The following is a 10284-nucleotide window of genomic DNA, read 5'->3' on the forward strand; positions in this document are numbered from 1 at the left end:
AAGTATACTTTATTGTATTAGCAAGCTTAGTAATAGGAACAAGGTATCTGCCATCCATTCCCTGTACCCACTCATCCTTGGGAAATAATTTCCATGGACATTATGGGAGGTTTACCAACAAACTAGAAGGTGGATGACTACCTATTCATGGTAGTTGATAGGTTCAACAATATGTGCATTCTCATGCCCCATACGAAAGATCATCATTGGAAAAGAAGTAACAAACTTGTTCTTTGCACTAGTTTGGGTAAACTTTGGGATACTAAGGACCCTTGTTTCAAAGAGGGACACTTCATTTCTCAGTGTATCGTGGACTACATTGTGCAAGAATATGGACACAAAATTGAAGCGTTCTATAACATTCCATCCATAGACAGTGGGAACGTAATATTCAACAAGGAATTAGCGCAATCTTTTGAGGAGTTACAATAATAAGCATCTGAATACTTGGGATGAAAATTTGGTATATAAATAACACTCTTATAACATAATATTCCACACTTCTACGAGTAAGTCGTTATTTGAAACTTATTTTGGATGTTTTCCACATTCACCTTTAGGCATTGCATATGGACAACAAGGAGGAATGAAGGAGGATCTCACATGGATGCTTTAAGGGAAGATAAATTTGTTGAGAAGATCAAGAAGGTGGGAGACAGAGTATGGTTATAGTTTAGCAAGGAGAGGCTACAAGGTCCTAGTAAGAGAATCAAGGCTCTATGATATGGTTCTTTTGAAATATTGGAAAATGTGGGAGATAATTCCCATTAACTCAGTGTATCCCCATACATACACATTCACTTGTTAGTGAATGTGAAAAATATAAAACTCTATGAGCCATCCATGTTAGATAAGGAAGAGGAGAAGCACCTACCTTCCATACAAGATTTAGATTCATATGATCAAGTAGAGTAGACACATGATACAATTTTGTAGAAGAGGTACAAAACTTCAAGACAAGCTAGTATGAACTTTGGATGATTAGGTTGAAAGAATAGATTATGGGCAAGGTTAAAAGGTACTTGAGGGAGAAGGTCGAGGAAAATTTTCATCACTTTAGTCAATAAAATATTTCGAGGACCAAAAGTGTTCGAAAATGGGGAGGCATGATCAATATTATATCACTATATAATTTTTCATCCATTCCAATGTTGTAAAAGTGGAAAAATTGAAGGAATCAACTTACAAGATCAATTTTGGAGATGGGACTTAGTTTGGAGAATTGGGGTCTAAAACCTTCTCGGCTAGTTTGAGGCCTTAAGTTATATTTTTTGGGGACCGTAATTTATTTTTGATTAAGTGTAGCACCCCGTGACACTATTCTACATATAAAGACCTTCCAACAATTAAAGAATGACATTAATCAAAATTTAAATACAAAGCTTATGCCTCCTGGAAGTTTACCTATCACAATTGACCACCATAATTTGAGAGGATGCCATGTCAACCCCCATTACTTATTGAAAATGGGTTAGCCACATGGAGACTATGAAAAGGACTCTGGAAGGGTGAACATTGTAACTCTATTTTAAAGTTGAAGGAGTCAAGATTAACCCCTAGTTAGCTATTGAGGTGTGTTATAACTAGGCCACAAGGAGGAAAAGGGGTTCCATTCTATTTGAGTACATTTTGTTCCATAATAGCATAAAGTAGTTGAAAGTGGATAGAGAGAAAGGAAAATAGAGGGGGTTTTTGTTAAGTAGTATCACACCGACCACAAGTGTGAGGTAACTTCATAGAGAGTGCCTTCTCCTTTGTATCTGCATCATTTTCATTTAGACAAAAGAGAGTAGAGTAGCCTCACCTTCCAATTGGGTTTTCTCTCAAAAGGGTTTCCTAGATCATATTTTGGTGTTCATTGTGATTGGTGTGTGTTTGTATTTTATTGTTCTCTATTTTTTTGCATTTTATCAATTGCATAATAAGCAAAAAAGAATCTAAGGAAAATTAACCCCCATACTATAGATTTTAGATTTCGGTCTATTTTTATCATATTGATTGTGATGAAATATCTAGTGGAATATCCACAATAGTTTACAAATCAGTTGAGGCATCCTGAGGCACACCAGAGTGGACCTTATCCTAGGGGTGTATATCCCTCTAGCCTTGTCATAGTAGGCCAAGATGTCACCTGCGAGAATTGAACCTAGGTTGGGAGGAAAACAAATAATTCACCCAACCAACCTATCTATGAACCTTGGACAATATATAAAATTGAAGGACATGGGGACATGTAGCTATTACTAGCATCTTGCAATCCAGTACTACTAGGGACTTGTGACTTGAAAATGGTCAAGGCATTTGGAGATAGTTCCATATGGGGGTCCCACTATAGAGGGTACCAACTCTTCAAGCCTCATCACAACAAGTCAATATTAATCATTCAACATGTACAAACTCTGACCTCTCTAATTTTGAACCCGTGATTTTTAAATAGAAGACACATTTTCCTAACCATTGAATCCACTCAAACTATACATTCTTGATAAATAACATGATTAACCAAGTATTGTACCTCTCTTATAATAACTATAACATCCTTATGACAACTATAACATTATGGAGCGTCATGATTAATCTATTATGATGTTTTCGAAATAAAATTATTGAATTTTATTTCTCTTTATTAATTTAATAAAATTTATAAATTTAGAATTAAAATTTCAAAAGTGTAAATCTAAAGTCATTATTATAAGAAAACAATATTTTAATTTATAAAATAATTTTTTTGAAAAGAATATTCAAAAACATATTTCCATACGCAGCAGGTTTAATAAATACGTCCAAATATGTTGAAAATTTCAACTAAGCCTTTAGTGAGTTGAAACTAATATAATATTAATAATATTCCAGTAAATTAATAAACCATTCAAAACATCAAAATAATTAATTAAATTAATCCTTAAATTGATCAAAAACTTAATTATTATATAAGTCAATTTGAAATTATTAATTCAAATTTAAATATTTGTTAGAATAGCAGTTACACAACATCGCGAATTTGTTTCATCCTTGTAAGTTTCTTCCGAAGGCATGTCGTGGTGAGCTAAAAACGTTCACCTAATTCTTGGCCACTTTTTAGTGGTAAACTTCTCAATGTTATCTTTTATAGTTAGAATTTGGGGGAGATTGTTAACATTAATGTGAGTAAATTATCTACTTTAATTGTATCACGAGTTACGTGGAAAATTCTTGTCATTTAAGTGTAAGTTTTTTTTGAAAATGAAACTTATTGCAATTTAATTCTTAATTGGTGGTAAGGAAAATGATTACTTATTGCTATTCACAAATGACCGTAAATTATCTTAATATTTAAAAAAACCATACCACTTAAAATACGTAATTTTTCATTATTACTAAATATTTTTAATTTTTAATTTTTAATTCATTTAAAAAAATCAATTTTATTTTAAATATCAATAAACAACTTTCCATATTCTCAACATTAAAATTATAATAATAAAAAATATTTAATAATGAAATTAAATGTATAAATGTCATATAGCCTTAACACCATACAATCCCATTGCAATTCAAGTCAACTTTCATATCTAAAAAATTTCAAACATGGAAGTTGCTAGGCCACAGGATTTGTCTATCACGAAGAGATTAATAAAAATTAAATAAAAAAAAATAAAGAATCCCTATCTCCAAGGAATTAAAAAATGAAATAAAAAAATAGGATCCATTCGGAAAGCAGACGGTTCCAATGAGTGGTGAAAGAGGAAGCAACGACTCATTCGATCAATTACCAGAAACCACGTTTCCTCCACAATCGGCCAACACGCCTGCCTGGGTATTCATAATGTTTCACAGTTCCAAAGATAGCTGAAATTTTGGAAGGCAAGAGCTAACGGCAAGGCCTATTTCCACCTCTATAGCCCCATTAATACACCCTCTAAGGACGCTTTTGGAGAAGGACTCTGACATCAGTTTTGACTGTCAATTCGTGGACATAATTTCTCCGGCAAATACTTTCCGGGGATTGGGTTGATGTCTTTGTAAATCATCCATCCATGACTTATGCCAATGTGAGATGCATCATCCCCATGTGCATGATACATGTGAACTGATCCATGACTTATGCCAATGCGAGATGCATCATCCCCATGCGCATGATACATGTGAATTGAATTAATTTAAACCACTACCGAGATTTGAATTTTCCCAACAAGTTTTGAAATTTTCCCGCCCACATTATTTTGAATTTGGCCGTGGATGAAGCGGCTGAATCCACAAATCGATGCCCGCCCACATTATTTTGAATTTGGCCGTGGATGAAGCCGCTGAATCCACAAATCGATGGGGTTACCGGCCAGGAGTCGAATCCCATATCCACCACTGATCCCAATTCTGCGAGTCTTTTCTTCAAAGACGAGGCAGAGTATGTGGATCCGGATCCGGGGCACTCGTTTCAGGCCATACGAGACCAGATTTTTGGCTCCGAGAACACCTCCGCGGATCCTGCACCCATGAACAGATTCGCCCAGCAGGCGACTTCCTTGGGGGGTCCCAACATGTCTCAGACTGTCATGAATGGCTTCAGACCCGAGGTTGTTCCCGTATATAACACTCTCGTAAGTGAGTTCGCAGTATTCGATCGGTGGTTTGCTTCGGTACCGGCCTTGACTCAACCCAACAGACTCTACGTTCATTCTGCGACTTCCCATGGAGCCACCAGCAATATCCCCAAGCTGTTGGCCAACGGATACCCACAGAAAACCATCTTTGAATCAATAGTCGAGTCGGGTTTGTCGTTCGGGATTTATTACCAGAACATCCCAACCACTCTGTTCTACAGAAATCTCAAAAAACTCAAGTATATTGGTGATTTCCACTCCTACTCGGCTCAATTCAAGGCCCATGCCAGGAATGGGAAGTTGCCCAATTATGTGGTTGTGGAGCAGCGCTACATGGATTCCAAGCTCTTCCCCGCCAACGATGACCATCCTTCGCACGATGTGGCCGAGGGCCAGAAATTCATGAAGGAGGTGTACGAGATGCTTAGATCCAGCCCTCAGTGGAATGAGACGTTGTTCCTTATAACTTATGACGAGCACGACGTATTCTTCGATCACATTCCCACACCTGTGAAGGACGTGCCTAGCCCCGACGACATTATCGGCCTCGACCCCTTCTTTTTCAAATTCGACAGGTTAGGGGTTCGAGTCCCCACTATCGTGATTTCGCCATGGATTGACAAAGGAACAGGTTTCGACTCTCTTGGCGCTATCTTCTTCCCTTCATCCATAATTCGATTATTTTCCATAACATTGAGTATTATATTAAATAAATTGTTGTTGTAGTGGTACATGGGGCTAATGGACCATATCCATCGTCTCAGTTTGAGCATTCATCCATTGCTGTAACAGTCAAGAAGTTATTCAATCTACAATTCGATTTCCTGAGCAAGAGAGACGCCTTTGATAAAAAAAAAAAAATCTATCCAATAAACTATCTTTCACCTCGTAAAAATTAAAATAATTTTATTTCTTTCTTTTCTCTTCCCTGCTTTTATGCATTATGCCTTCAAAATTCATCCATCCTACACGAATTTTTGCACCGAACATGAATTTTACACGTTAAAGTGGGTTGCGGCCAGTTATGCCTGCCCTCTTTTCTTTCAAGATATGCGTTATTGAGAACAACATTAATTTAAAACCACTAACCCTAATTTTGGTTAAGATTTATACGTTAAACGTTATTTTCATAAATAGTGTCATTGAAGGAAGGGAATGGGAATGCCATAGCAAATTTTATTAATTAATTTTATATCAAAGGAATAGGAATTATGTGGAGTTAGTATGCGATGTAAGAAGTTAAACCATCACTAGATGCTTGGTAAAAATTCACTACGTTGATTAATATCTTCTCAAGATTTATTATGCTAATTAATATCTTTTATAATGGGGATATATTTCAAGCTTAGATTGTATGTGAGGTAAGAAAGCAAACAATTACTGGATGCTTTGTAAGGATTCATTATGTTGACTATTAGATTCTCAAAATTTATTGATGATGATGATGATGGTTAACGTCCGCTGAGACCAAACAATGGTCTATCGGACCTAAAAAGACAAATTATTTATTTTGATTTAAGATTTTATTCCTATGCTCAAAAAGCTTGGAGAGAAGCCTCCCGAGCTCGCTATAATTTTGACATTGTAAAAGGCTAGGAAGATCAGTATTGTTACAAAGATTGTGAAACTGAGATCTAATGTGGTTGTACGGGGGGCACTCTAAGAGGAAGTGGTTTTCATCCTCAATGTTCCTATTCTCACATATATGGCAGATCCTTTCCATCCATGGCGTTTTAGGAACTGCCCAACAACCTGTTTCACTATGGAGCTCATGAGAATTCGTTCTAATCTTTGCTATATTAATTTTCTTCTTTGAGCTAGTTAAAATAGAGAGATACTTTTGATCTTCTAGGGTGGGGTTGATGACCTTCTTATAATAACTTAATTTTCTTTTAGCTACTAAATATTTCTCACACCACATTTTTTCTTTGAACTTAGAAGTAACAATATCTTTAATGTTATTTATGTTTTGCAATGCATCATTTTCATTGATCTCCCAATAGTTTAATCAGGCCCTTGTGTCTTTATGCCACCCTTGATTGAGCCTTAGGTGGTTTTGGCTAGAATTTAAAGCTAGCTTAGGAAGTCTATAATCGTCTATGTTATTGGTTTTGTGCTTGTACAATAGAAACCTAAGCATAGCTAGGCTCTCAATAGGGGAAAGAATTGCTTCTATAAGGAGAATAGGATAGGGTGTATTATTTTTAATTTTCAAGTTATAAGTTATAAAATGCTTCTGGATTTGCTCAATCTTTCTCCATGATTCTCTGGAGATGCTGCAACCCCAAACCTCACAGCCATATAAGATAATAGGAGTGACTAAAGTTTCAAAGAGGAACTTCTTTTTATCCCACATTACAAGGTTTGCTATTTTACAATTATTTTCAAGACCAAAATAAGCTTTCCACCCACCATTAATCCTTTTCTCAATGTTATGGTTCCAGTTGAGCTTGTGATGAATATCAATTCCTAGGTACTTGTAAGAATACACTTCCTCCAAGTTATTATTGTCATACATAAAATTAGCGTAAGTGTCCTTCTTGGATTTGATAATCATAACTTTTGTTTTGTCAGTGTTAACAGTCATACCCATGGTAGAGAAGAAATCCTTAAGAAGCCTGAGTTGCTTATCAAGATCAGATGGGCACCTTGCCAAAAGAACAATATCGTCAGCATAAAGAAGAAGGATGACGACTATCCCAGCTAAGATCGTGCCATCACATCCTGCTTCCTCTAAATAGCCTTCGAGCTTATCGATGTAAATGCCAAATAGGGTAGGGGAGAGGGGGCAACCTTGTTTAACTCCGATGTTACACTTAATATCTTTCGACCACCCCTCATTGCTCTTTAGCTTGGCAATTACATTCTCGTATAACCTTATAGCGGCAGCTCTCAACTCGAGAGGAACCTTTAGCTCTTCTAATCTATTCCAAAGGTTGTATCTAGGAACTGTATCGAAAGCCTTTCTAAAGTCCACAAAGCAACAAAATAAATTGGATTTATCATTACGACATTCCTCCGCAATGATCCTAAGTGTAACAAGGTGGTCTGTTGTTGAGTGATGCCTTCTGAAACCTGCTTGGCCTTTAGCCCGCTTACCTTCACTTTCAAGCCATACGCTTAACTTCTTTTCCAAAATACTACCATATAACTTGGCTAAGAGAGGGCTGATCATAATTGTTCGATAATTAGAGGGGTTATTTGTATCCCCACTTTTAAAAATAGGGATAATGAGGCTCTCAGTCCAAGGTTTAGGGAACCCTTGCTTGACTGCTTGATTGAAAAGCTTGTGGATGTGGGGGATGAGGACAGGACCTCCAATTTTTAAGATTTCCGCTTGGTAACCTTCAATGTCCTTAGCTTTCCCATTAGCGAGGCGATTAACCCCAAACTTAATGTCTTCTAAAGAGAAAACTTCTTTCGTTGTGAGAAGGGTTTCCAAATTATCCATGACATTTGGAGATTCATAAAGCTTTTTAAGATAGGAATTCCAATCGTGAAGAGCAATTTTATTATTATCCTTAGTCTTCCTAGTTAGAATCTGCCTCCAAAATTTCTTAGGAGCTACCTTAGAGAGGTGTAAGAGATTCTCCTGTCTTTGACGAATGTACTACCTCTTTTTCCTTTTAGTTAGGGCTTTGTATATTTTTATTTTGTCCATTTTAAGAGATTCATCAACAGCTTCCTTAATTGCTCTCCTCGCACTTTTACAATCTTTGTCATACCATGGATTGGTTTTGATATTTCTTTTATTATTTGAAACTTCAATTGAGAACTTGTTAATAGAATATGAGAGGGTTTTAGTAAATTTATGATAGAGGTCTTCTATGTTGTCTATACTAGATAAAGGAAGCAAATTAGTTTTTAATTCATTTAGAAAGAGATCATTTTTATTTCTATCAAATATTAATTTCTTTTGGCTATAAGTATTATTTTCTATGGGAACTCTATGCATGACAAAATTGAGAGTTATAAGTAAAGGCCTATGATCAGAGTCAGGTTCGTGGTCGTTTAAGATGTCAAAATTTATTATTTCGTTGTATAATGGGAGATCGGAAATAACGTAGTCTACCACGCTACTACCAAGTCCATGGATGCAGGTCATCTTGCTGGAATTGGGCCACTTCTTTAGACTATTGCAAATTATGAGATCCTGAGCACTACAAAGCTTGACTAGCTCCGACCCAAAAAAAATTTCCCCGAGGTCTTAAGAGCTCCTTTTGTACCTGCTAGCCAGAGTAGGGTCTTCGTCTAACCAAAGAGGATTAGGGTTGGAATGATTGCTTAGAATAATAGCTTGGTTGTTTGAAGTTCGAGCACTAAAGTCACCTATTAAAGTAGGACTTTTTATTATTAATGTCTTTTATCTCTATCCAACTATATTGGTTGTAAGGGTCATTTTTATAAATCCTAACATGGGGTGAGATGTTCTTCTTAATGTAACAAGCTATTCCCCCAATGCCTCCACGGGAGGATCGCTTGTTCCAGGTAGACCATAGCATAAAGCCATCTATGTTAGGGACCTTAGATTCTTCGTGCTCCCAAGTTTCAAGAAGCAAAATAATATCAACATCATTTGAAATCCAACTTAGCTTGGGGCCTTTGTTCCATGGGAAGCCCCGACAATTCCAAGAAAGGATCCGGAGCATGTTTAATTGCTATTGATTACTATATTTTTGGTTTCTATCTCGAATAAAGGCTTTTCTATTTCTGATTATTGCCCATTTTCCTTCCTTTCTAGCTTCTTTTACCTTTTGAACCTCCTTTCTTAATTCTGTTTGATCTTCTGGAATGAGATCTTCATTTATGAATATTCCTGTTCCTTTTAGACTTGAGGTTATACTAATTATGTCGTGCTTATGATCAATGGAGCTCACCTTTATGCGGATTAGTCTTCCTTTATTCTCGATTAATTTCCCCAACCTTGTTGCTTCTGTGAGACACACTGTTTCAATTTGTAATCTATTATGTAGTTCTGTCTGGGCTAAGGCTAAAGTATCCTCATCTACTTCCTCTTTTAAACTAAATATTATAAGGTTTAAGGCCCTTTTGTTACGTTCGTGGTCTAATTCTATTAATTTTTTCATTTCATCTTTAATTGGTTTGATATCTAACTTATCTACCACATTATTTAAGGTGAGGCGGCTATTAACTTTTTCTTCTAGTTCTTTAATCATGTCTTTCATTTTAAGACTCTCTAAAGTATCAGCATCTCCTTGTTGGGATGGTTGGTTAGTATCTTGGTTTTGTTTTTCTATAACCTGCAGTCTAGTCTCCACTGCCTCCATTTTATTCTCTAGTAGTTCTATTTTATTTTCTATTTGTTTTTGGATCGTGGCTCATTGATATTTTTAATTTATAAAAAAGGTTTGGGATTATATTTCAAGTTTAGATTTATTATGCTGATTAATGCTGATTAATGTTTCAAGATTAATATATTTGAAATTTGCTTTATATGGTTGACCAGTTTTATTGGTTTTATATGTTTGATAAATTTTATTTTAATTAGTTATATGGAAAATTGTTTACACTTTTTGTATTTTAAGGTTTTCCAAGATAAAGTATGAATGATATTTTGTTTCAATTTTTTTTTTCACATATTTTGATGTGAATTTCAATATTTATATTTTTAATAAAAATGTAAAACCAATATTGTATGGCTATAAGGAATACGCCTTGCTATTTTGAACTATTATTAAAATAA

At 35.6% G+C, this 10284-nt stretch overlaps 1 pseudogene; it reads left to right on the forward strand.

Annotated features, from left to right (window-relative positions):
• The first annotated feature begins 3861 nt into the window (after positions 1-3861).
• LOC149191331 (non-specific phospholipase C2 pseudogene) lies at positions 3862-5350 on the forward strand (annotated as a pseudogene).
• Positions 5351-10284: the final 4934 nt, after the last annotated feature.

Source organism: Pinus tabuliformis, chromosome 2_2 (genome assembly GCF_031772625.1).
Source record: "Pinus tabuliformis cultivar Carrire ecotype Pingquan chromosome 2_2, CPIR1, whole genome shotgun sequence".
In the NCBI taxonomy this organism is placed as follows: domain Eukaryota; kingdom Viridiplantae; phylum Streptophyta; class Pinopsida; order Pinales; family Pinaceae; genus Pinus; species Pinus tabuliformis.